Source organism: Pleurodeles waltl, chromosome 7 (assembly GCF_031143425.1).
Source record: "Pleurodeles waltl isolate 20211129_DDA chromosome 7, aPleWal1.hap1.20221129, whole genome shotgun sequence".
In the NCBI taxonomy this organism is placed as follows: domain Eukaryota; kingdom Metazoa; phylum Chordata; class Amphibia; order Caudata; family Salamandridae; genus Pleurodeles; species Pleurodeles waltl.
Window position 1 is genome coordinate 1,386,227,118 of NC_090446.1, and position 24,236 is coordinate 1,386,251,353.

The following is a 24,236-nucleotide window of genomic DNA, read 5'->3' on the forward strand; positions in this document are numbered from 1 at the left end:
ACTGCTTGAGTGTGGACTCAAGGCTAGCATTATGAATTAGTCTTTTAGTGCAAGCTCTTTACAGCACTTCAAAGTAAAACATAACCAAACACAAAATTCCTAAATTAGAATGTCACTGTAGCCCTTATAACTCTCTAAACCGCAGTCATCCTCCTCTTTTGTCTGCTGCCCCTTGACAGATAAGTATCGTGTGCATGTTGTACTGATATAGATCGTTACTACTACAATATTTAATTTTACAGAGATCATATTCAGGCTCGCTCGTTGTTAACAAAACTACGTTAAGTATATAGATGTTTTAATATGAAGTTTAAATGTTTTGAATATGTTTAGTTAATCACATATGGTAAGAACAGGGTGTGTTTATAACCCAAATTATGGGCTGTTTGTAAATTGCAGCTTACTTTTTAGAGGAAGAAGGGGTTTTATAAAGAAAAGGAATTACCTCTCCATATTTTTTGATTGGAGGGAGGTAACGTCAATGCAAGGCTTTCCTTCATTCGCACTGAAAGAGGTAACGGGCAGCGCAAGATTTTTTCCTTCACTCCTGCTGATGGAACGCGCACTCAGCATGTTACGGAGCTTTGGAGAGCAAATTTGCTCTTCAGAAGCTCGTAGTAGACTGCTTGTGAACTCGTCACGGTAGTTGGCGTAACAGCGTTACGTGGCAGACATTTTTGTAAAGGAGCTCAAATAGAAAACAGCCTCTATGAAGCAAAAGACGCATTTTTTTAAAGTATAACGATCATTAGAAATGGTCAACTGTAATATCAGCTGACAAGTTTATCACACAGTGAGTTCTATGGCAGGACCGCAGGCTTGGATTATGCTTCTCCTTCTTTGTTGTTTATTAACCAAACCATACACAGCAGCCAATCAAAACGTACTTATACAAAAAACTACAAATCCCAAGAAAATCCGAGCTGACATCATTTCAACTAAGTCAACCCCGATGCATCAGTCTATATAAGCAGCGAGGAACCATAATGCGTCCTCTTTCTTTTCTGCTTACGCGACAGTTAAGTGCCTTAATCTTTTTACAATATTGTTATTATTGTTTATTATTATTATTACTTTCGGCGTTCTCGCCGTTCTGAGTAGCGCGGGGACGCGAGTGTCTGCATTGCGTCCAGCGCTCCTCCTGGGTCATCGCTGCATTGTTTAGGTACCCGGCGGAGTGCCAGGAGGCCGAGGGACGTGGCGTTTTGGTGCCAATTCATTGGTCCTTTCTTTGGCTCGCTGCGGCCGCGCGCGTGTGTGAAGTGCCTCGGTCAGTTTCACTATTTGACAGTGACAGCGAGCCAACGCTTGACTCAGCGGTTATTGAGTCAGCTCCCGAGTGATTTTCTCGGTGGAAATTCACTATCACAGGAATATTCCTGAGGGGGTTGTGGCGCAATAGCACCTGCTTGGCTGCAAATTGACAGATTGACAGCCTCCCGAGCAGCATATTGTGTCGGGGTGCCTCCCCCCCTATTAATTGCGCAAGCCCATATATTATTGAGGCAATCTCAGCTCTGCCACCGCATATGCTACCTTCAAGTGTCTGGCCATGGCAGAGAAACAGTTTAATGATCAGCCAGTTACCTATCAAGAGCAGGAAGACCTGCTGTTGGCAGAAGATACTGTCCACGCTTTGGACGCTTCAGTGGCCCAATCCGTTAACAGGGCCCTCGCTGTGGCACTGCAGCCAATTGCTCGGCAATTGAAACGTTATGCACTGACTTTCCCTCCTTACGGACAGGCTACCCGAGGGCCCTCCGCTCCTCAGACGGACGTCCAAACTTCTCGTTCCTCAAATTGGTCTAATGCAGCTCCTTTGGCCCACCTGTCTCAATCTATGGTCACTGATCCCCAATACTACGCTCAACCATCTACCAGCACCCAAGTTTTGCCTCCTCCCTCTGACACTCAGTCAGATGAGTCTCCCGCTTCACACTCTGGCTCTGACGAGGACTCTCCCCAGCTCAAACACCAAAGATGTTCCCCTTCAGCCCCACTCCAACTTTTGAGGTCCCAGAACACCGATCTTCCCTTGATTTTGACCCTGAGGCCATAGTACACCCGAGATCCTCAGACTGGACTCCTCTCCCTACGGTCTCGGATTACGTTTATTCTCCTCTCAGGAAACCCCTGGACAAAGACGTACGTAGCAGACTGAGATCCGAATGTCCCCATCCAGACATTCCAAAAAAGGTGGGCCTTACACCCGAATTGGACCCTAACCTAGCCACCTTCATTAAGAGGTCCTCCAAAGACCTGAAAAAAGGTATCAACAGGTCCTGGAAGATGTGCCAGGACAAACTCCTCGACCTGACAGGGCCCCTCTGCAAAATCTTAGACCTGGTTGTATCGGCTAAGGATTCTGGCGCAGTCATCGACCCAGACACTTTGGCAGGTTGGGCGCAGCGAGCATTATGTATGTCTTCAGTAGCACTGGGGGGCAGGACCGCTCAATTCTTACACAATTGGAACCTCCTGACGTCCGATCACTGGGTGCTGGAGACGATCTCGGGGTTCCATCTAGAGTTTTTTGAGACACCCCTCCAATCTGTCATGCCTCCACCGATCCTTTTTTTTCCGTGTAGACTGCGCCTTTGTTCAACAGGAAATAGACCAACTGCTGGACAAGGGTGCGATCGCTCCCTGCCACCCGGACCCTTTGGGGTTTTGCAGGAATATATCTTTGCGGTAAGCAAGAAAGGAGGTGTTCCCGAATGGTGATAAATCTGAAAGATTTCAACAGTTGGATTGTTTACCGACATTTCAAAATGGAGGGGATACATTTACTCAGAGACACTCTCAGAGAAGGCAACTGGATGGTCAACTGGACCTCAAGGATGCCTATTTAACGATCGGATTTTTTCCCCGCACAGAAAATACCTGCAGTTTCAGTGGGACAATCGATGGTTCCATTTCTAGGTCCTTCCTTTCCGCCTTTCTTCAGTGCATTGGTGCTTCACCAAGGTCATGCGCCCGGTAGTGGAGAACCTCAGATCCCGGGGGGTTCGGATGATTGTCTATCTCGACGACGACATCCTCCTGATGGCACAGGACGTTCAGCCACTTATGCGACACCTCGAATGGACCATTCACCTCCTACAAGAGTTAGGTTTTCTGATCAATGTCTCCAAATCAGAGTTGACTCCTGCTCGCCGGATGGAGTTCCTGGGGTTTCAGTTAGACTCTGTTACCTCCCTTCTGTCTTTACTGGTCCAGAAATTACACTCAATCCAGAAGGAGATCTGGCCAGTCCTTCTCAAGGACAGGATTTCTCTCAGGATCTTAGCCAGAATAGTGGGCTTACTGGCGTCCTCCATACAAGCCATATTTCTGGCCCCTTTACATTACAGAGCACTTCAGCGTCTCAAGATCCACCATCTTCAGAGGGGTGTGAGTTACGCAGAACTCATAGACCTCACCCCAGAGACGTGCAACAAATTGCAGTGGTGGCTAGATCACATGGCAGCCTGGAACGGCAGAGCCATATTCAGATCTCGCCAGGATGCTATCCTAGAATCAGATGCCAGCAAGTGGGGCTGGGGAGCTTGTTGTGGCACCGTCTCCACTGGCGGTCGATGGTCTCGCGACGAAAGAGATCTTCACATCAATTGCTTGGAACTTTTAGCAGGTTCCTTTGCAATAAGAACTCTGGCACCACAGTCCAGTTGTTGCGTGCTGCTTCGAATGGACAACATTTCAGCAGTCCGTTATATCAACAAACTTGGAGGAACGAGGGCTCAGGCCCTTCTCCAAATAGTCAAAACATTTTGGCAATACTGCCTGCAGAATCGAATTCCTGTAATGGCGGAATACCTTCCAGGTCAACTCGATGTAGTGGGAGACTGGAATTCCAGATATCTCCAAGACCCTAGCGAGTGGAAACTCCAGCCTTCCATTTTTCAGGCGTTACAGACGAGATGGGGTCAATGTCATATAGACCTCCTTGCATCTCGTCTTTCTTACCAGATAGACCGTTTTTTTTCTTAGAGACCGGACCCCTTGGCCATAGCTTCAGAGCCTTCCTGCAACTTTGGGCGGGCCCACTCCTTTATGCGTTCCCACCGTTCATCATGCTCCCGAGAGTAGACTCAGGTGATGCGACAGCGAGCGGAATTTATCCTAGTCTCACCAACTTGGAGAGCACAGGCGTGGTTTCCTCTCCTGTTGGAACTATCCTGAGACCTTCCAGTTCAGATTCCATTCAGCTCCAATCTGTTATTAAACCCGTTGGGGCAACCTCATCCTCTCATTGTGCAGAACAAATTGCATCTCATGGCCTGGCGCACTTCGGGCAACGCTGGTATTTACCGAGCCTTTCGGAATGCGCTATCTCCTTCATCTCTGCCTCCTGGGCAGACTCCACTCATAGGCGACATTTATCCACCTGGCGCAGGTGGGGGTGTTGGTGCAACCCACGGAAGCAGGATCCCTTTGGGGCCCCCATTATAGATGTAATTAACTTCTTAGCTGAACTAGCTTAGGAAGGTTTGAGTTAACTGCTCTGTTAATAATTACAGGTCAGCTATATCTGCTTGACACACTTTTATTGAAGGGAAACCAGTGGGGGAGCATCCCTTGGTGGGCAGAGTAATGAGAGGTATCCGGTTAACTAATCCTCCTCAACCCAAGCATACGTTTTTATGGGATGTAGATATCATCCTAAAATTTTTAGCAGAAATGACCTTGCAATGCAGATTTATCCAGAAAGCAATTGTCTGCAAAACTAACTTTTCTATTATGCCTCCTCTCCTGCATGAGAGTGTTGAATGTTCGCGCTCTGGATATTGCAGGTAGAGTATATTCTCTTGGTGGAGTGACTTTTTCCATATCCCGGAGGACAAAAACTTTCTCAAGGCAAGTAACTTATCCTCGTTTTTCTGAGAATCCTAAACTGTGTGTTGTGCAATGTCTGCGAGAATACGAAGATCGCACCAGAGAATTTCGACAATCTAATGGGGGTCAACTTTTGATTGCTTTACGGAAGCCATTTCATTCCGTGTCTTCAGCTACATTGGCGCGCTGGGTGAAGTGGATTCTGTCAGAGGCTGGTATCGACACTTCCACTTTTGGGGCTCAATCTGTCAGGGGGGCAATGGCATCAAAATCTTATGGCTTTGGGTCTCAACTACAAGACATAATGAGAGCAGCAGACTGGTCGACAGATTCTACTTTTAAGAGATTTTATTATAAACCTATCCGTGATGTGGCTTCCATTGTGGTACACCAGCTTTAAACAAGCATAATCTGAGCCTCCGGTCCTGCCATAGAATGTAAAATTTTCCAGCATTCGCTTCAAGAATTTTTAGTTCTATTAAGGACACGGAGGCGAGGATTATCCCATCCGTCATTATGCCCACCCTCTTATTGTCATAGGTAATTACTCTGTCTGATGTATTATATTCTGACGGTTGATGTCAAAGAATTGTTAGTCTTTTACATTACATGTGTTACAATGACGTGATTAACTGTGGGATGGTTTACCTAAGATGTTTTTCGGTTGTTTATTGAGGATGTTTGTACTCAACAGATGACTATGACGGGAATATTTCTTTCTTCTTTGCAGCTCCAGATCAAAAGACTGGATAACGAGAAGATTTCAGGCTTCCTATGCAGAGCCGCAAGTTTCTGCGTCTGATCAAGTTCAGAGACTGTTCTTATGTTTAAATTGTGCCGTCTTTTATGGGACTGGTTAAATACGGTTCTTATATTCAGAGCAAAGAAAGAGGATGCGTTATGGTTCCTCGCTGCTCATATAGACTGATGCATCAGGGTTGATGTCAGCTCGGATTTTCTTGGGATTTATAGTTTTTTGTATAAGTATGTTTTGATTGGCTGCTGTGTATGGTTTTGTTAACAAACAGCAAAAGGGGAGAAGCATGATCCTTGCCTCCGTGTCCTTAATAGAATTAAAAATTCTTGACACGAATGCTAGAAAATCTTACAATTTTATGAGCTGGTTTCGTTGGATGGCATTAGAATGTATAGAAGAAATACATAAAAAAGAAATAATAACTTAACATAAATAAATATTAAGATAATTATTAGTTTGTTTTACATTGGTTCAGGTGTAAGAAAAAAAGAAAATGAATGATTAGGGTGAGACATCAGGAGAAAATGGTAATACATATTTAAAGAAGATGGTTCAAGATGAGGTAAAGGCCTCTGTTAAGGAGGTATTTGAGGTAGTGTTCAGAAGGAAAAGAAAGACAGTGGATGTGTCAGGAGATGACTATTGGTCCTTGGATAAGGACGAATGAGCTAAAGAAAAAAGATATGAGAAGAAAAAAAGAAAACTAAAAATATCGAACAGTGTGACAGTTTTCTGTAATGTGAGAGAGGTGAGCCACGAACCACAGGTGAGGAGGGTGTCCAACGCGGCATAAAAGAGGGTCTTCTTTCACAAAGGAGAATCAGGTTTTTCCTGATGATGATTACAGCCATGACCAAGATGACTGTGGTTATGATGTGTCAGTCTTAGATGATTACGATAATGATGGCTGGGATATGGGATGGCGGGATATGGAAAATGATAAAATGGAGAAAGAAAGGAAAGCAAGAGCGATTGTTAAGGATCCGCAAGCAGATGGCATGTTTAGTCCAGAGATGATTAGACATCCCAGAAGTGCTGACTGGTGGCCACTTCCACAAGTGGTGGATTTCATAAAATTGTGGGTTAAGAGATCTTTAGAGAAGGAAGCTAAGGCTGTGCTGACAGCAGAGTGCTCTTGGACAGTTGTTGAGGACAAAGCTTGAGTGACATCTGATTTAGATCCTGACCATATCAGTTTCTTATTAAAAATCGGGTGTGACCTCAGAAAAGGTTTGGAAAAGGCACTTATCAGTGCCAAGATAGGTTATTAGATATAATGGGACGATTGGCCAGAACTCTTGACATGGTTGAGGAGGCAAGGATGAATTCAGAGTGGGTGGATAATGATTTATTACGTGGCTGGTCGCAGAGAGCAATTTGTTTTCTAGGAAACTCTAATGTTGCATTAACAGAAGAAAGGTGGAAAGCAATCTTGATGAGAATAAATAAGTCCTAGATTAGGGGATTTTGCAAAAAAAAAAAAAAAAAGAGGACCCTAAAGAGTTTCTGTTTGGAGAACACGTTGTGAAAGCAGTGGGTAAATATGTATCGTCCTTCACAAGTTTGGGTAAGGCTCAGTCCTTGCTGAGGAGAGTATTTATGGGTCGTATTTTTGATTGGACCGGGGCAAGGGTACGTTTCCTGGGCTAATTTTTTCACAAGATCCCACTATCAATCACAAGGTTGTGGTGCTTTCAGAGGTTTCCAATCCACAAAAGGATTTTATCCTCAGAGAGAAAGAACAGGCAGAACTCGCCAAGCCAGAGGAAGGGCACAGTTTACACAAGGATTTCAGGGTAAGTATGAAGACAGATTTTGGCTTTTCCCCAGTTAAGTTTATATGTAAACAATTGGAATCTGTTGGACCTTGCCATTTTTGCAGGGTTATCCCCAAACTGTTTGCCTTCTTCCTCCTATTTTTTCTGACCTCTTTTTGTTGACTTTAGAACTCTGGGCACTTTACCACTGCTAACTGTGCTAAAGCGCGTATGTTCTCTGTCTAAAATATATTGGTGATTGCTTTCTCCATGATTGGCTGTAAACATTCCTCAGACCTGCCACTGCAATGTCTGTTTATGAAGTTTTAAACTGCCATTTCAACCTGGCAAATGCACCCACTTTCCAGGCCCAAACCTTCCCTTTCCCTAAAAGTAAGTCACCCCGAAAGAAGGCCCAAAGCAGCCCCATGGGCAGGGTGCAGTGTATTTAAAAGGTAGGACATATACTGGTGTGTTTCACACGTCCTGATAGTGAAATACTGCAAAATTTGCTTTCCACTCTTGCAAGGCTTCTCTCTCCATAGGTGAACATGGGGATTGCCTTGAAATATATTTTGAGTGTAATTTGCCATTTGCCAGATAGAGATATGGAGTTTGGGGTCTCTGTACTCACAATTTAAAAATACATCTTTCTGTGAAATTGGTTTTTGAATTGCGAATTTGAAAATGTCACTTTTATGAACTGGGCATTTTCTTACTTAACCATTCTGTGCCACTGCCTGCCTGTTGAATACATGTCTGGGCAGGGATAACAGATGGGCTGTTTGTGCATTCACTCTAGACAGTCACACAAATGGAACTGAGGTGTGCCCTGCATATCCTGATGGTCCATCATCAGGCTTCTGGTTCTTCCTGAGTTAAAGTGGTCAGGGGAGCTGACACCTGAACCTAAATAGGGATGTGCCTGTCCTCACACCAAGCATTCTTTAACCCCCGGTGTGTGTCTGGGGCCAGGGCTGGGAAAGGCAGGGTATTGTGCACTACAACAACTTTTGTTTGAAGTTTGCCTACTTAAAAGACAGAAATGGGTATAAGTACTGGACCTCTGAAACCACATAGTTAAAACACTTCTGGATTGAGGACATTCTGCCAGGAAGTGGAGCTGGATGCTGTAGGAGGGTCCGCCACTCTGCCTGTTACTTTTGTGCTGGCCTGGTGCTTGCTGCTTCTGTCCTCGATGTGAAAAGACTGGACTTTCACCAAGGTCTTGAACTGAGAATGCATCCTGTTTAGAAGTCTCAGAGCCATCAGAGACTTATGCCAGCACCTGGGCTCTCTTGCTGAGAGTCCTGACTTGCCAAGTGGTGCAAAATCCTGTTCCTGGGCCCTTGGAAGTGAGCTCTGGTGTAAACAAGAAGAAACCAAATACATCAACTCCACAGCGACTTTGGAACTGCTGTCACTGTCTGACTCTGAGCCACTGCCTGCGCCATGGTCCCTGATGTGGTGAACGACTGTGACCTGCAACCCAAGCCCGATGCTGTTGCAGTGCCTCTGTGTCACCAACGTCCACAACACCCTACTCAACACAGCACCTGTGGCCCCACAGTGTGATCACCACACCGTGAAGTCGATTTCTGACATCTTGATTTGCTGAATTCATTGACTCTGCCTTGTCATAAGGAACTGACGCCTTGCCACCGTGCCACATCACCTTCCCTGCAACTGCAAGGAACCGACGCCTCCCTTGCCTAGCAGTAAGGAACCGATGCTTCACCTCCCTGGTAGCAATAAGGAACTGACACAGCACCAGCTTCAGCGACACCTCACCTCCTCGACTCTGTGCAACGTCTTTGTTTCCTCGTTTTACAAGGTATTGTACCCTGGGGTCCGTGCGACTCTGGGACTGGCCCGCACTCCCTCGTGAGTGGCGTCAGACTGTTGCAAGTGACTCTGTCAGGACACCATGATAGCCTCAGTTGGAGCTGTGTCTCTAAGCATTATACTAAGATTTAATCTTTGAAAATTCGTATCTTTACTTGTGCATACTGGATTTTTGCTGTTTTGGACGAGTTTTACTCAGATAAATATTGGCTATTTTTCTAAAATGGTGTGGAGTACTTTTGTGGTGTTTTCACAGTGTTACTGTGTGTGTACAAATACTTTACACATTGTCTCTGAGATAAGCCTAACTGCTTGAGCCAAGCAACCAAGAGGGTGAGCAGAGTTTATCTTAGCTGTGTGACTCTCTTACCCTGACTAGAGTGAGGGTCCCTACTTGGACAGGGTGCAAACCACTGCCAACTAGAGACCCCATTTCTAACAGAATCTATTAACAAAGGATTTATGGATGATACTTACGGTGCAGAGATACACAAAAGAGTGTACAGTTAAAAGTGCCAAGACAGATGGTTTTTCAGAGACTTACAAGGTTTAGTATTAAATGAGATACAGGAAATGTTACAGAAAGGAACTATAAAGAGTGCCCTGGAAGAGGAACAAAGTTTTGAAAGTCCAATATTTTTAGTGAAAAAAAGGACAAGGACTGGTGGCCCATGATAAATTTGAGAGAACTGAATTAGTACTTCATTTACCAATATTTCAAGAAAGAAGATGTCCATCTATTCAAGGACATCTTGCAGAGAAACAATTGGGTAGTAAAACTGGACTTAAGAGATGTGTATTTTACAATACCGAATAGCGAAGGAGAGTCACATGTTTCTTCAATTCAGCTGGTAAGGAGTCCTGTATCAGTTTACTTGTCTTCCTTTTGGACTGGCATTGGCACCTTGGTGCTTTACAAAGGTGTTGAGGCAGGTTGCAGCATTTCTCGCAGGAAGAGGAATTTGGATGATAATATAATCTAGACAATTTTTTTGTAACATCTCAGAGCAAGAAGGAGTTGCTGGAGCAACTTCATTTGGTAACGGTTCTGTTGGAATCTATGAGTTTTTTCATCAACAGGGAGAAATCTGTATTAAACCCAAGTCAGGTTTTCGAATTTTTAGGATTTCAGGTGAATAGAGTTGATGCAACTTTTGAGTTTACCAGAGACGAAGGTGGTAAAGATAAAGACAGAAGTAAGAAGTGTACTAAAATAAACAAAATCTATAACTGAGAGCTTTAGGGCGAGTAATAGGTTTGTTGTCATCATCAAATTAGGCATCTTTTCCAAGACCCCTGCATTACAGGGCTTTGCAGGGATTAAAGGAAATGATTATGGTAAAGAGACCAACCAGACTCACCTTTCAGAGGAAGCTCGGAAGGAATTGATATGGTGGTTAGACAATTTGGTGCCTGGAATGGCCGTGCAAATTTTGGAGTATGCCCAGATTTTGTGCTGGAAACTGACTCAAGCCTTTTTGGATGGGGGGCTTGACTAGGGCATCAGGAGACTTGTGGCAAATGGTCTTGGCAAGAGAGTTTAGACTACATAAATGGATTGGAGAGGAGAGTAGGTTTTGGGAAGATACAAACAAATTACAATGTTTTATTAAAGTTGGACAGTGTTTCTGCAGTTCGGTATATAAACCAATTAGGAGGAAGCGAGTCCAAGAATCTCACTCAAATTGTGAATCAGGTTTGGAGGTTTTGTCTAGAACAAAAGAGAGGGTTACAAGCAGAGTATGTTCCAGGTCTAGACAATACTATAGCAAACTGGAATTCAAGATATCTCAGGGATGACTGTGATTGGAAGCTGGATGTTCATATTTTCCAGAGACTACAACAAGTGCGTAGTCCTCTAGAGGTGGATTTGTTTGCGTCAAGGGTGACTTTCCAGATACGCCGTAGTTACAGTTGGAGGCCGGATCCTCAGGCAGTGAAGATGGATGCTTTTGAGCAAGACTGGAAGGTAATACTGGGGTATGCCTTTCCTTCATTTGCCATGATACAGAGGGTATTGTTGATGGTCAGAAAGCAGAGATGTGACTCCTTTTTGGACAGCTCAAGCTTGGTTGCCAGGGGTGCTGGAGTTAGCGGTGGAGGAACCATTTTGATTCCAGATTCAAAAGGGGTACTGTTCGGGCGAGAAGGAGAGCTGCTTCCTTTGGTCATGGAAGAGGCATTGAGCCTTCTTGTTTGGAAGATTGTAGGGGAGGAGATCAATTTGTAGTACTTTTGGAACAGGCTCAAGAATTACTCGGAGAGTCTAGGGCACCAGCCACTAGGAAGCGATAAGTTGGAGCATGGAAGAAATGGGTGTGTTGGTGCCTGGAGAGGGTTTTGGATCCTGTGAAGGCATCTGCCATAGAGCTTTCAAATTGTATTTCCTTGTTATTTGAAAGAGGTTTGAGTTACAGGACTATAAATTGTGAGAGGTCTGCTGTTGCAGCAGGTTAGCTCCTGTCGGAGGTTATTCAATAGGTAGAGATCCTTTAATTTGCCGAGTAATGAAAGGGATTAAGTTGCAGAGACCTCCTAGGTCTAAGTACTCATGTCTGTGGGATGTGAATTTAATTGCTCAATTGTTTGAGAGTTGGACAGTGAACAAGTATTTATCTTTGCGACAATTGTGTTGTAAGGTGGCAATTTAGTTGAATTTAATTTCTTTCAGGTGAGTTTCACATGTGAAAGCTTTGGAGGACAAACACTTCTATTTTTTACCCAAAATGTGGCGAACATCCTAAATTATGTGTGGTTAGATGTCTGAAGGAATACGAGAGTAGAATGGAGGAGTTCAGAAAAGATGGAGTAAGTCAACTGTTGATTTCTTATGTTAGACCTTACAATCCAGTAAGTTCTGCAACAATAGCTTGTTGGCTAAGGAGCTGTATGCTTGAAGCAGGAAAGGATATACAGAAATATGGTGCACATTCAATAAGAAGTGCAATGGCAAGTAAGGTTTTCAAGTTAGGTGGGCATTGGGAAGAGATTTTGAAGGTTGCAGACTGGTCTAATACAGATGTGTTTGCAAAGTTTTATTTAAAACTAATGGAACGTGTGTCATCTATTGTTTTGCCACAGCTTTAAACATGCATAATGCTAGCCTCTGGTCTTGACATGAAATACAGATTCTCCAAATATGTGAAGAGAGAATTTGGGTTTAATTAAATATACAGAGGCTAGCATTATTCCTCCTTCCCAGGTAAGATATGTATGAGTAAAGGAGTGGGTAAAACTGTGTTATAATTGATAAGAAGATGTGAATTTTGTTGTTGTTAGTAGATTGTAAGAACATTTTATAGATTTTCCTGTGTTGTTCATTCAGATGCACAATAGAAGAGAGGAAGAAATTGTGGTGACATTTTTGATTGTTAGTTTACAAGACAAGTCAAGCTATGGGCTTAGAGCAGCTTAAACGAGGAAGATGAAAGCTGTTCAGAGGGTTATATAGGCTACAGTGACATTCTAATACTGGAATTTTGTGTTTGGTTATGTTTTATTTTAAAGTGCTGCAAGGAGTTGGCAATAAAAGACTAATGTATAATGCTAGCATCCGTGTCTTTAATGAAATCCAGATTCTATCTTCATAAACTTGGAGAATCTATATACTCAAATATCACATGGAGGTCTGTGCCCAGGTGAAGTAAATATTAACTAGAGCATTTCTAGACTATGGAATGGATGTCTAAGAGATGACCAGGTGATTTCTTTGTCGCTATCTTAGTACTCCGCTTCAACATTGACATCTGTATCGTTGCATCAGTAAGAGTTTTAAAGAGAGTAGATACATAATGAACAACTTGGGCTCTGACAGTGCACGCACTGGTTTACCTGACTGTTGGAAGAGGTTTGCTCCTGAGTCCTAAAGTCCCTATCTCTGACAAAGTATAGCAGTGATTTCTGTAAGATCCCACTCACTGATTTATTTAGGGAATCCAAACGAAGTGGTCGGAAATACCTCCTGATCCTTTTGTCCCAACTCCAGGTGCAACAATGACCTTTACATGAGGGTGCTGTGTCATTTATCAGGGTTCTTTCACAAAATAGATTCTAATATTGCTAAACTTAATTTTTCAATCCAGTAGGAAAGTCATAGAATTTGAAAGCACTGATATATTGTCAAATGTGTGTTATATATAGACGTACCTGGGTTATGAGTGCCATAAAATATACATAACAGTTCACAACAGATAGTTATGGCTTCTTTAAGAATTCATCAAGTCTCAGTCCTGTCACTCTGGATATCTTCATTTGTTTTCGCTGGCCTACCTCTAATCTATGTTTGTTTAATCCCACTTAAGTGCTGAAGGCCATTCAGCTTGACAGCACAGGATTGAGATACCCTTAAGAGTGGTTGATTAATAAACCCAGAGGTGACAGTGCATAAACCGTGAGACTTTTTACGTAGAGCAATGTTAATGAAAACATTATTGCTATCTGAGATTGCAAATGGTCAGGCCGTCAAATTTTAATATCTCCCATGCTCTTGCAAGGAAGTTTTTTTTTTGCTCCTAGCATATCAGCAGGAAATATGTAATGCTTGTCAGGCAATATTATGGCTGCCTGATCAGAATTTATTGTTTCAGAAACTAGGATCCACAATAGAGGTGGGCGATAAATTCCACTCGGCCGGCAGAGTTGGTAGAATCTTTGCCAGTCCGTGTTAGATTGCAATGCGGAGTTCTGGCCAAATTCTGCCAACTGCTGCGTGGTGGTGCTTTTTTCTTGCACACAGCTTGTCAAAAGTTGACAAGTGAGATTTGGCATCCTTTCCCGTGATTTTCAGTTGCTAGGAAGGCACCCGGCAAGATTTCTCCAACGTGGCGGCCGCAACAATCCCGGTGAGTAACCTGACGCTCAAGTGGAAAGTCTACTCGAGCAGCACCAAAATCAACTCGAGAAGCATGCTCTACATGGTGCTGTTCGCATTGATTTTGCTGTGTGAAATAAGCTTCTGGCACTAAAAAATCAGCAGCACAATAATCCTAATTCCGCCCATTTGCTGATCTCTGCAGAATCTAGCGGGGATTTCATGTAACTCCCCGGAATTCCAAAGAGTAAAACTCTGCGAGTTTCGTTCCCGATCCACAACAGCAATTTGTTTCTGAAAAAACAAAATGAAATGTCCCTGATAATGCTCAAAATGTTTCATGGCTAGCATGCCTACTTGAAGGCCACCAAAATAACTTCAAGATGTTTTCCATTCAGACTGGCATTACTGCCGCAGCTGCTGACTTTGGAGCTGGGGAACCAGGTTTGAGTATTTGCGTTGGCTCCACATCATATAACTTTGGGCAAATCACTTAAGCTCCCCGTGCCTGCAAAAATGAATCTCAATCTTTACTTGTGTAATATAACTGGTGCTCATGTAAGGCGCTCTAATGCCTTCGGGTCGAGTTTGCGCTAAAATAAAAAAATAAAAAACAAGAGGATTTCCTTGAAGAAAACCTTCCTATGACTTAACTCCAGGCCCTAGACCAGGAGAGAAAAGGATATCTCTGCAGAGCTGCTCAACAGAATGCTTAAAGTAGTCTTAATCTTAGAATAATGTCTGCCAATGGCCACCTACCTCACCAGCTGTCACTCAGCAACTTTGGATTCTGGAGAGCCCCAAAAAGAAGATTCTTGCCTGTATAAAGAATCCGCAACTGCTCCTTAGAAAAGAAATTAACTGCAACGTGGAAAGGGTGTCAAAAAGATTTAAATATTTTTTGCAGCAAAACGCTATTTCTGCAGCAAAATGAAATGTAAGTCCTCATTACAAATTGCCTGGAATAAACCCTTTTTTCTGCACCCTGGAATTATTGTTAGACTCCAAACACAGTCATATCCCTGCTAATCTAATTGAGAAGAAACTTTTCAGCATAAGCCATGAGCAATCTAGGGATCGGACTTTGATGGCATCTCGTCATATGTTTCAGTTCACCAGTGACATATTTGCTCCTTTGACTTAGTTTGGATAATGCAGTCTCCACCGGGGAACTCGATTCATCGTTCACCCACTACCAGATTGGCTGTCCTGACCATCATAGCGGATATGGGTCTCAACTCTGCTCTAATTTAGCTGTTTTACTCTGACTGCACCCGCACTACATCGACTGCTGCACTCTGTCATACCACTACATCGAAATGAACATTACATCACATCAGCATGCCATTACCTTAACATGGCTCCAGTGATAAAATTGCTAGGACAGGACACAGGACATAGCTCGAAGCCATGCCAGGTGGTGGTCATGGCCATTTCAATGTAAGGGTTAAGCTGATGTAGCGGTTGCCATAGCAGTGACATGCAACCTTTCATATCTTTAGACTGCATATTTTATTCATTGCAACATCTGTCATTTGAGCATCACCGTATTGGCATTTAGCTGACCTAATTTCTGAATTTCTCTTTCAAGGTCAAGGATGAAATCTATACTGTTTTTGAGAGACACATCAAAAAGCAGCAGAGCTGAACATGATGGGATATAAATACAAGTACAAGCTTGCAAATTCGAAAAAAGAAAAAATATTCTAAATTTTAAAAAATGGGTGATGGTGAAACTCTCCAAACTTTAACTAAATTTGTCCTATGCACTCACGCAAGTTAAAGGTAGTTACGTTTTCTTCAAGTGCTAATCCTTCACAGTCCCATCTTCTTCTGGTGATAACATTTCTGAATGTGGTTCCAACTTTTATCAGCACCAAGCTCTCACAGTTGCTGCTTCTTCAAGTCTGTCCTCTGAGGTCACCTTTTCCATTTCTGTCTGCCTTCCAATTATCTTGACAGAGATCACAGGCCCACACATAGGTAAAGATATGGGAAGCGAATTACCTTAATCCACGACTCACTGCAGAGGAAATAGTGTAAGACAACCTCACCACGCAGATCGCTGGTGCAGATCCTTTTCTGAGGTACACCAGGACAGTATTTATCTCTTCATGCACAGTTCTTCTTGTCTCGATTTTTCTAGCCAGCCTCTCCTTGGGCCAAGGGGTACCACCAGCCCCTCTTCTCATCAGTGGGATCCATCCATCAAGTTGGTTTCAAGGCAGCCCTTCTCAGCAGGTTTCAGAACTTCTAGGTTCCTGTGTTCCTGAACCTGGCAAGGGATGTTGGCAGTCGTAGACCCAAACCCTGGAACTTCAATATCTTCCTCGGTCCCCCTGGTACTGATCAGTATGAAACCCTGGCACCCTGGCAGAGGGTTTCTTCTTCATACTTATACTCAGTATGCAGACACAGACTGAGGATTCTGCAGGTGAAGCAGAGGTCAGAAGAGACCACTAGGCAACACTTTCTGTACATGTAACATGTAAAAAAAAGGCCTGTTCTCTAGGAATAATCAGTTGCTGCCACCACTACCAGTCTTACATAGTACACGAGGGGAGAGGAAGAATATTAGGTGATGAAGAAGAACTAAGTGAATAAGGATAACAGAAGGATACCAGTTTGATTGTAGCCACATTTATATGACTCTAGATGGACTTGACCCTTTGACGTCTATCAGAGAGCAAAGGGTTTTGCTAACACTGCTGCCTCCCTGTTCCAGACTTACTCACCCATATTATGCAGGAGATTTGAAGTAGTGCTTTTCAGGTTTAGACCAACCATCCATCCCTACATCTGTTTACTAGGGGCCACGAAAGAAAACGATTTTGTCACACATAAATACAGCTGACACAACACTCTTGAAAAGGTTAAACAATCAGCTGACATACTTTAAGATAAATAGATGTACCACTGTGTGTAAAGAATTTAGCAAAGTTATCAAAAAGGGATTACCAAAGCTTGATTTTGACACATAGGGGCTCATTATGAACCCGGTGGTGAAAACCGCCATACCGACGGCGGAGGTAAATACCGCCACCGGCATGGCGGTCTGACCCGCCATATTATGTACACAGAGGGGGCCGCTTGTGGCGGCCCTCCGCTACCGCCAGGCTAATGCCGACAGGCAGCCCTACGATGGCAGATATCATTATCCGACAGGGCAGCTCCGCAAGCATCGCTGCCCTACGGATAATGAACCCTGTTTCCTCCCGCCTTTCCTTGGTGGGTTCCCCCCCAGGGAAACACTGGTGGATGGGGTGCTCCGGGGTCCCCGTGCAGTGCCCCGTCGCGCAGGTCACTGCCCGATTTACGGGTAGTGATCTGCGCAACGGGTGCTGCTGCACCCGCCGCACTGAGGCATTGACGACGGCTCCATGTGGAGCCATCGGCAAAGCCTGGCCCTGCGTTCTGCTGGGCCGGCGGGAAACACTGTTTCCGCCCGCCAGCCCAGCAAAATATTTATTATTCGGCTGGTGGGGCGCCTAGGGGGCTGGTGGTCTATGAATAGGGTTCCCCTGCCGTGTTCATAATGAGCCCCATAGTAGTCTGAGACAAAGAAGTACATCACTGATGAAAAACATTCTTGTAAGGGATAGGACCACGTTTGTTTAAGAAGCCCCCACTGTAGATTATGAGCCGTCTCCTCTGAAATCTGGATGACATCCAATAGATTTTCTTCATGCTGGGCCCACTGAAACTTCAGATTCCATTGAAGAGGTTTTACATACCACCTGGTAAATCAACAAGGAGGATACAAGAGGCTAAGAAGCCAAGAATCCTCAAAACTGCTCTTAACGTGATAAGAGACTGAAACATCAGAATGATAACTCAAATGCCCAAGACCGGTGGTTCCCAAACATTTTAGAACCAAGGCTCAACAAACCTACGTTTAACAGACTTGAAGAGGGGTGATTTATTAGTGTAACTAAATCATCATGTGGCAGCGCACTGTCAGTTACAAACAGCATTGAAATGGCCACTAACTTTGCACAGACATACAACTTTACTGGTAAAACTACATGCAGCACTCAAATGATAATGTATGGAAAGTAGGTTTCTGGAGATATTTATCATTTGTGTATCACTAAATAAACTGACTTGAGTTGTTTTGATCCCAATAAAATCTGTTTCCATCACATTTCAGAATAGAAAACAAATGTGCTACATTTTTCCTTTCCTAACTTCTGAACGCATACAATTCATTTACAGGTATTTACATTGTGTTGTGTGCTGCTAAAAACGGCATCCTATAAGCTTTCCTTTCACACTGCCTATACTCTAGCAAGATTGTTATATAATAAACTTTAAAAACTCCACTCACTTTGCAGTCAGAAAAAGAAAAGTAAACATTCATCCCATGTTAAAAGAATAAGCAGCAATTTGTCAGAAGAAATAACCTGATATTTTACCTCTGTTTTTTGAGTATCGGCAAATGTGACAAGACAAATCACAGAATTTAAAGGCAACTCAAACATTCCTGACCCACCAAAACTCAGCCCACGACTTGAGAAACACTGTTTTAGACTCATTGCAGAAGAGAGAAGATCCTGAAGTGCATTTTATCTGGGATAACTTCAATGATTGGAGGCCTTTGTGAAGAAGTCAGATGCAACTCTGGCTCATTTATTGGCCACCCCAACGAAGTCAGGAGGTTGGCACTTGCCAGGTTGTATAACACTGCCTGTGGGAAACCACCTTTTACAGCCAGTTGCTCAAATTGGGGACAACCTGTGTTCCAGACCTCCAATGGCGAGGGGCGACTATCACCATCACTTTTGTTAACACCTGAGGGGTGCTGAGGAGGCTGAAGGGGTTTACAGCAAACTGTAAGTAATTCTGCTTTACCTTGAACTGCAGGTAGCATCTGTGGGACTGCAGGATGGGTATATGAAAATAATTGCCCTGCAGCTCCAAGGACCCCATCAAGTTCCCCGTGTCCACAGCAGACAAACTCTGGATCAATATGAGCATTCTGAATTTGTCCTTCTGGAGGAAGGAATTCAGGGGTCAAAAGCAAAAAATAGGAAAAAGACCCCATCCTTCTTTGGTACAAGGAAACAGCGAGGGTAACGAACCTCATCTCTTTCGGAGTCCAACATTCTCTTGATACCACTTTTGGAGAGCAACACTCGTACCTTTTGTAACAGAAGGGACAAATGTTCCTCTGAAAGTCTCTGTTGCTGGTAGAAGATATATTGGTAAAAAAGAAAATAAAGGACTGAGCCATGCTGAACGATTTGTAGGACCCATCTGTTGGCCATATTGCCACCCTAGGAGAAAGCAATGAATGCTTCCCCGACAGGATTGGTGTCTGCCACAAAGAGCAAACTAAAGTTGCTTGGTGGCTTTTGCCACAGAGGAAGAGACTGGGAGATCTGGTGCCCCTGCTGATATGCATGTTGCCTGCCAGATCCACGTCTCTGGCCCTGAAAGGACTGGGGAGACTGCTGCAGTGGTTGAGAAGACTATTGTTGCCTACAAGCAGTACCTTGTAGGAACCTCTGAATTTTCCAAACTGATGCAAGAACTGCTTGGCAGGAGTTAACAGACACAGGCAGCACATTGTGGCTCCACTATCTTTAAAGCTCCGAGGCAGAATCAGTATCTCCACTGAAAAGGTTTGACCCTTCAAATGACATATCCATGAGAGAGGCTGGTACATCTCAAAATAATCCTGTGGAACATATCCACGCATGTTGCAGGCAACAACACTGGTGCCAACCACCCTTCCAAGGCAATCGGCAGTATCTAGGGCAGCACGAATCATATATTTGGCTGTGTCTAGTCAGTCATGAATGGTCTGAGGCACAGAGAACCTAGGGTCTTTTGGGACCATAGGCACACATTTGCTGGCCATCTCCCAGATGGCATGTGTGGAATGACTTAATAAACAAACAGTATTTAGTGATCTCAATGCCATGCTAGCAGAAGAGAACATATGTTTTCCAAATGCCTCAATCCTATTGGTCTCCCTATCTGTAGGAGTTGCGGGGAATGAAATGTTGTTCACCATGCTGTTTGAAGCCTGAACTACCAGGACCTCTGAAATAGGATATTTAGTGAGAAAATCAGGATCACCAGAAGCTGGTCTGTGAAGCCTGGCTAGGCCACCATCCTATTAACTAGCGGGCAGGAACAGGGCTTTGACCAAGTGCCCATCACGGTATCCGTGAGGGCCTCATATAAAGGGAGTAGGGGCTCAGATGTAGTTGGCAAAAACTGCAAATTTTCCATACGGACCATCATTCTGCTCTCAACGTAAGATAGCTGCAGATGCATTAACTCAGCTGACTGTCACACCACAAACAGAAGAGAGTGCAAAGGTGCACTGTCTTCAGTTGGTGGTCCAAGTAATGAGTCAGGGAAGGTAGGAAGCCCTTTGGACTTTTGTAAGTCCATGTAAAAGTTGTCCACTGGATATTGAGGAGGGAGAAAACCATTCCAATCCCCATTAAATTAATTTCCCTCTTGGGGCATACTCTCTTCAAGGTCAGAGCCCAAAAAATTAAGCCTCTGCTAGCGCGTCCACCCACTTTGAGGCAGATGTATGCCATCCGGTTGTAGTTTTGTAATCTCAAAATGCAATATCAGTCAAGTTTAGTGTCGGACATCAGAATCAGCAATGGATCTACTTCCTGCAGCAGCAGTGTCAGTACTGGTGTTGATGTGGAAGGAAGCTGTGCAAATCTTGGAGCAAGACTGGATGTCTGTACCGGTGTCCATACATGGCCACCTTATGGCACAGGTCCCAAGGGTTCAGACAGAACTGTGGATGGATCCGCAACCGGTAACTCAACTGAAGGTCCCTGGGTTCCTTGGGCCGAAGGCACGCCAGAGGGAGCCATAATGGTGCCAAAAATATGCTTCAAGGCATGAATCTCCTGGGTTGTCAACAACTGCCCAGGAATCTCAGAATCAGTTGAAGAATCTGCTCCGCAACCGGGGAAGTAGAGGGGGACTCACATTGTGACGTGCTTGTGCCTTCTCTCTGGAGTAGCAGGATGGGGATAAAGTTCCTTTTCGCACTATGAATTTGCATTTGGAATTCGATTAGGACTTATCAGTGGACTTCCACAGCAAAGTAGTCCTCTTGTGGTGATGGCCTCTGGAACCAAATCAAGCTCCCCCCTTGACTTAGAGAGGAACTTAAAGCGAGGGCTGCAACTACTTCTTCTGTTCTGGGACATACAGCTTTGCTTCTCAGTCCCAGAGCACCTTTGGGAGCGTGAGTTTGCAATTGTAGCACAACTTCGAATCATATCTGAGACCAAATGCCAGCGATGTAACTTGTGCATGCCCTTGACCGACATGTGCTTCCTGGAGTCATGGCATGGTTTGAAACCTGTTATTTTTGGAGATTTTTAGCACATTGAATAAAGTTCAGAAGTCATCAGAAGGCTGGCAAAATTGACAGTGGAGCTCTGAAACCTCATCATAAGGCATGGAAAGAAAGGAACTGATGTCAGCACGCGGGGTGGAGATTGTATGTGTCTTTGCTCTGCCACTTTCTGGCAAATACAGAGCTGTTGGTAATGGCCCTTCCTACAGGGTTATCCCCAAACTTTTTGTCTTCTTCCTCCTATTTTTACTGACCTGTCTTTGTGTTGGCATTCGGAGTCTGGGCACTTTACTACTGCTGACCAGTGCTAAAGTGCCAGTGCTCTCTGTCTAAATTGTATTGGTGGTTTGTTTCTCCATAGTTGGCGTCTTTGATTAACTAATAAGTTCCTAGTGAAGTGCACTACATATGGCCTGTAAATCAAATTCTATTAGTGGGCCTGCAGCACTGATTGTGCCACCTACATGAGTAGCCCTGTAAATATGCCTCAGACCTGCCACTGCAGTGTCTGTGTGGGTAGTTTTAAACAGCTGTTTCGACCTAGCAAGTGCACCCAGTTGCCAGGCTAAAACTTTACCTTTTACTACATGTACGTTACCCCTAAGGTAGGCCCAAGGCAGCCCAGTGGGCTAGGTGCCGTGCATGTAAAGGTAGGACATGTATTGGTGTGTTTTACATGTCCCAATAGTGAAATACTGCTAAACTCGGTTTCAACTGTTGCAAGACCATAGGGTTGCCTTGACATGTCTTTTAAGTGTAATTTCCCAGGGGGAGCAGATAGAGATCTGGAGTTTGGGGTCTCTGAACTCACAATTTAAAAATACATCTTTTGGTGAAGTTGTTTTTTAAATTGTAAGTTTGAAAATGCCACTTTTAGAAAGTGGGTATTTTCTTGCTTAACTATTCGGTGCCTCTGCCTGTCTGCTGAATACATGTCTGGGTCAGGATGACAGATGGGCTTTTTGTGTATTCACTCTAGACAGTCACACAAAGGGAGCTGAGGTGTGCCCTGCATTAACTTTTGAGTCTTCCTGAGCTATAGTGGTGGGAGGAGCCTGCACTTGCACCTGAATAGGGCTGTGCCTGTCCTCACACAAAGTATACTCCAACCCCCTGGAGTATGTCTGGGGCCAGGGTAGAGAAAGGCAGGGTCTTATGCACTACAAAGACGTTTCTTTGAAGTTTGCCTACTTCAAAGGGAGAAATGGGTATAAGTACTGGACAACTGACCCCAGAGAGTTAGACTCCTTCCGGACTGAGAGCATTCTGCCAGGAAGAAGAGCTTGATGCTGTAGGAGGGACTGCCACTCTGTCAGTTGCTTTGCTGTGCTGGAGTACTTCTTTCTCTGTCCTGCGAGTGAAAGGACTGGACTTTGCTTTCTTCATCCTGCTTCCAAAGGTTCTCCAAGGGCTTAGACTGAGCTTGCCTCCAGTTAGAAGTCTCATGGACATCAAAGACTTCATCTATCAGCACCTGGGCTGGCTTGCTGAGAGTCCTGACTCGCCAAGTTTTGACAAATTCAGTCCCTGGGCCTTTCGGAGTGACTTCTGGTGTAACCAAGAAGAAACCAAGTACATCGACTTCAGAGCGACTTTGGAACCGGCACCGGCGTCCGACTTTGCGCCGCTGCCAACACCGGAGCAATGGTCCCCGCTGGGTGCAATGACCGCTACAAACTCCACAGGCCCAACACAGTTGCAGCACCTCTGAAGTCCTGCCACAGAGTGAGTCCTAAGTGTTGTGTCACTGACGTCCGTGATACCACTCTGCTGCAGCACCTGTGGGCCTATGGTGTGAACGTAACACCGTGAGGTACACGTCTTACGTCTTGCAACGTCTTTGTTTCCTTGTTTTCCAAGATACTGTGTCTGGGGTCCGTGCGACTCCGTAACCAGCCCGCACTCACTCGCAAGTGGCATCAGGTTGTTGGGTACGTCTTTTTCAACAAGTCATGATAGCCCCATTTGGAGCTATTGTGTTTCTAAGCACTTTACTGAGATTTCATCTTTAAAAATTTGTATCTTTGCTTTTGTTTGTTTGATTTTTGTTGTTTTGGTCTTGTTTTATTCAGATAAATATTGGCTATTTTTCTAAACTGGTATGCGGTACTTTTGTGGTGTTTTCACTGTGTTACTGTGTGTGTGTGTACAAATACTTTACACATTTCCCCTGACATAAGCCTGACTGCTTGAGCTACCAAGGAACTGCGCAGAGGTTATCTTAGATGTGTGGCTCCTTTACCCTGACTAAAGTGAGGGTCCCTAATTGGACAGGGTGCAAACCACTGCTAACTAGAGAGGAGCCAACGTGGAGTGACACAGCACCAGATAGCGGCACAGTGAAGCATTTTTGAATAATAATTTCTAAATCCAGTCTGGCACATGGGGTGTATTCTAAGGTGAGGAATCTGTGGTTAGAAGTATCCTCGAGAACAGAACAGAATAACCTTGACAGCCTTGGTACATTGCATGATCAGCAGATGGGGACTCAGGAACATACTATGCTGCATCAGAATAAACCAATTAAAAGGTTGGTTATGCATCTTTTGGCCTGATACTCCTACATAGATAAACCAGGGACTGCACAAGTCTGCTAGTATATAAAGAGAAAAAGTGCATGTTTACAGAGAAAATCGATGCACAGAGTTGGAATGATTTGAGTTTAGATTTTATAAAGTGTGCATATATCCCAAGGTGCCCTTTCACTAAAGAAAGGAAATAAAGGATGCACAGAAAGCCTACAACTGGAATAAGAAGGTTTTCAACGCTTTACTAAAGCTCATGAAAATCGGATTTAAAGCGAATGGCTGTGGGAGGCTATTCCAAGCTGGTGCTGTGATCACACAGAAGGTTCACCCATTCGCATTCTGTAAAACCTAGGTGTGG

At 44.2% G+C, this 24,236-nt stretch overlaps 1 protein-coding gene across 2 annotated transcripts in view; it reads right to left on the reverse strand.

The window, feature by feature from the left end:
- LOC138246380 (voltage-gated potassium channel KCNC1-like) overlaps positions 1 to 24,236 on the reverse strand; it is a 607,134-nt gene that overhangs the window by 241,719 nt on the left and 341,179 nt on the right. The window lies entirely within an intron of this gene.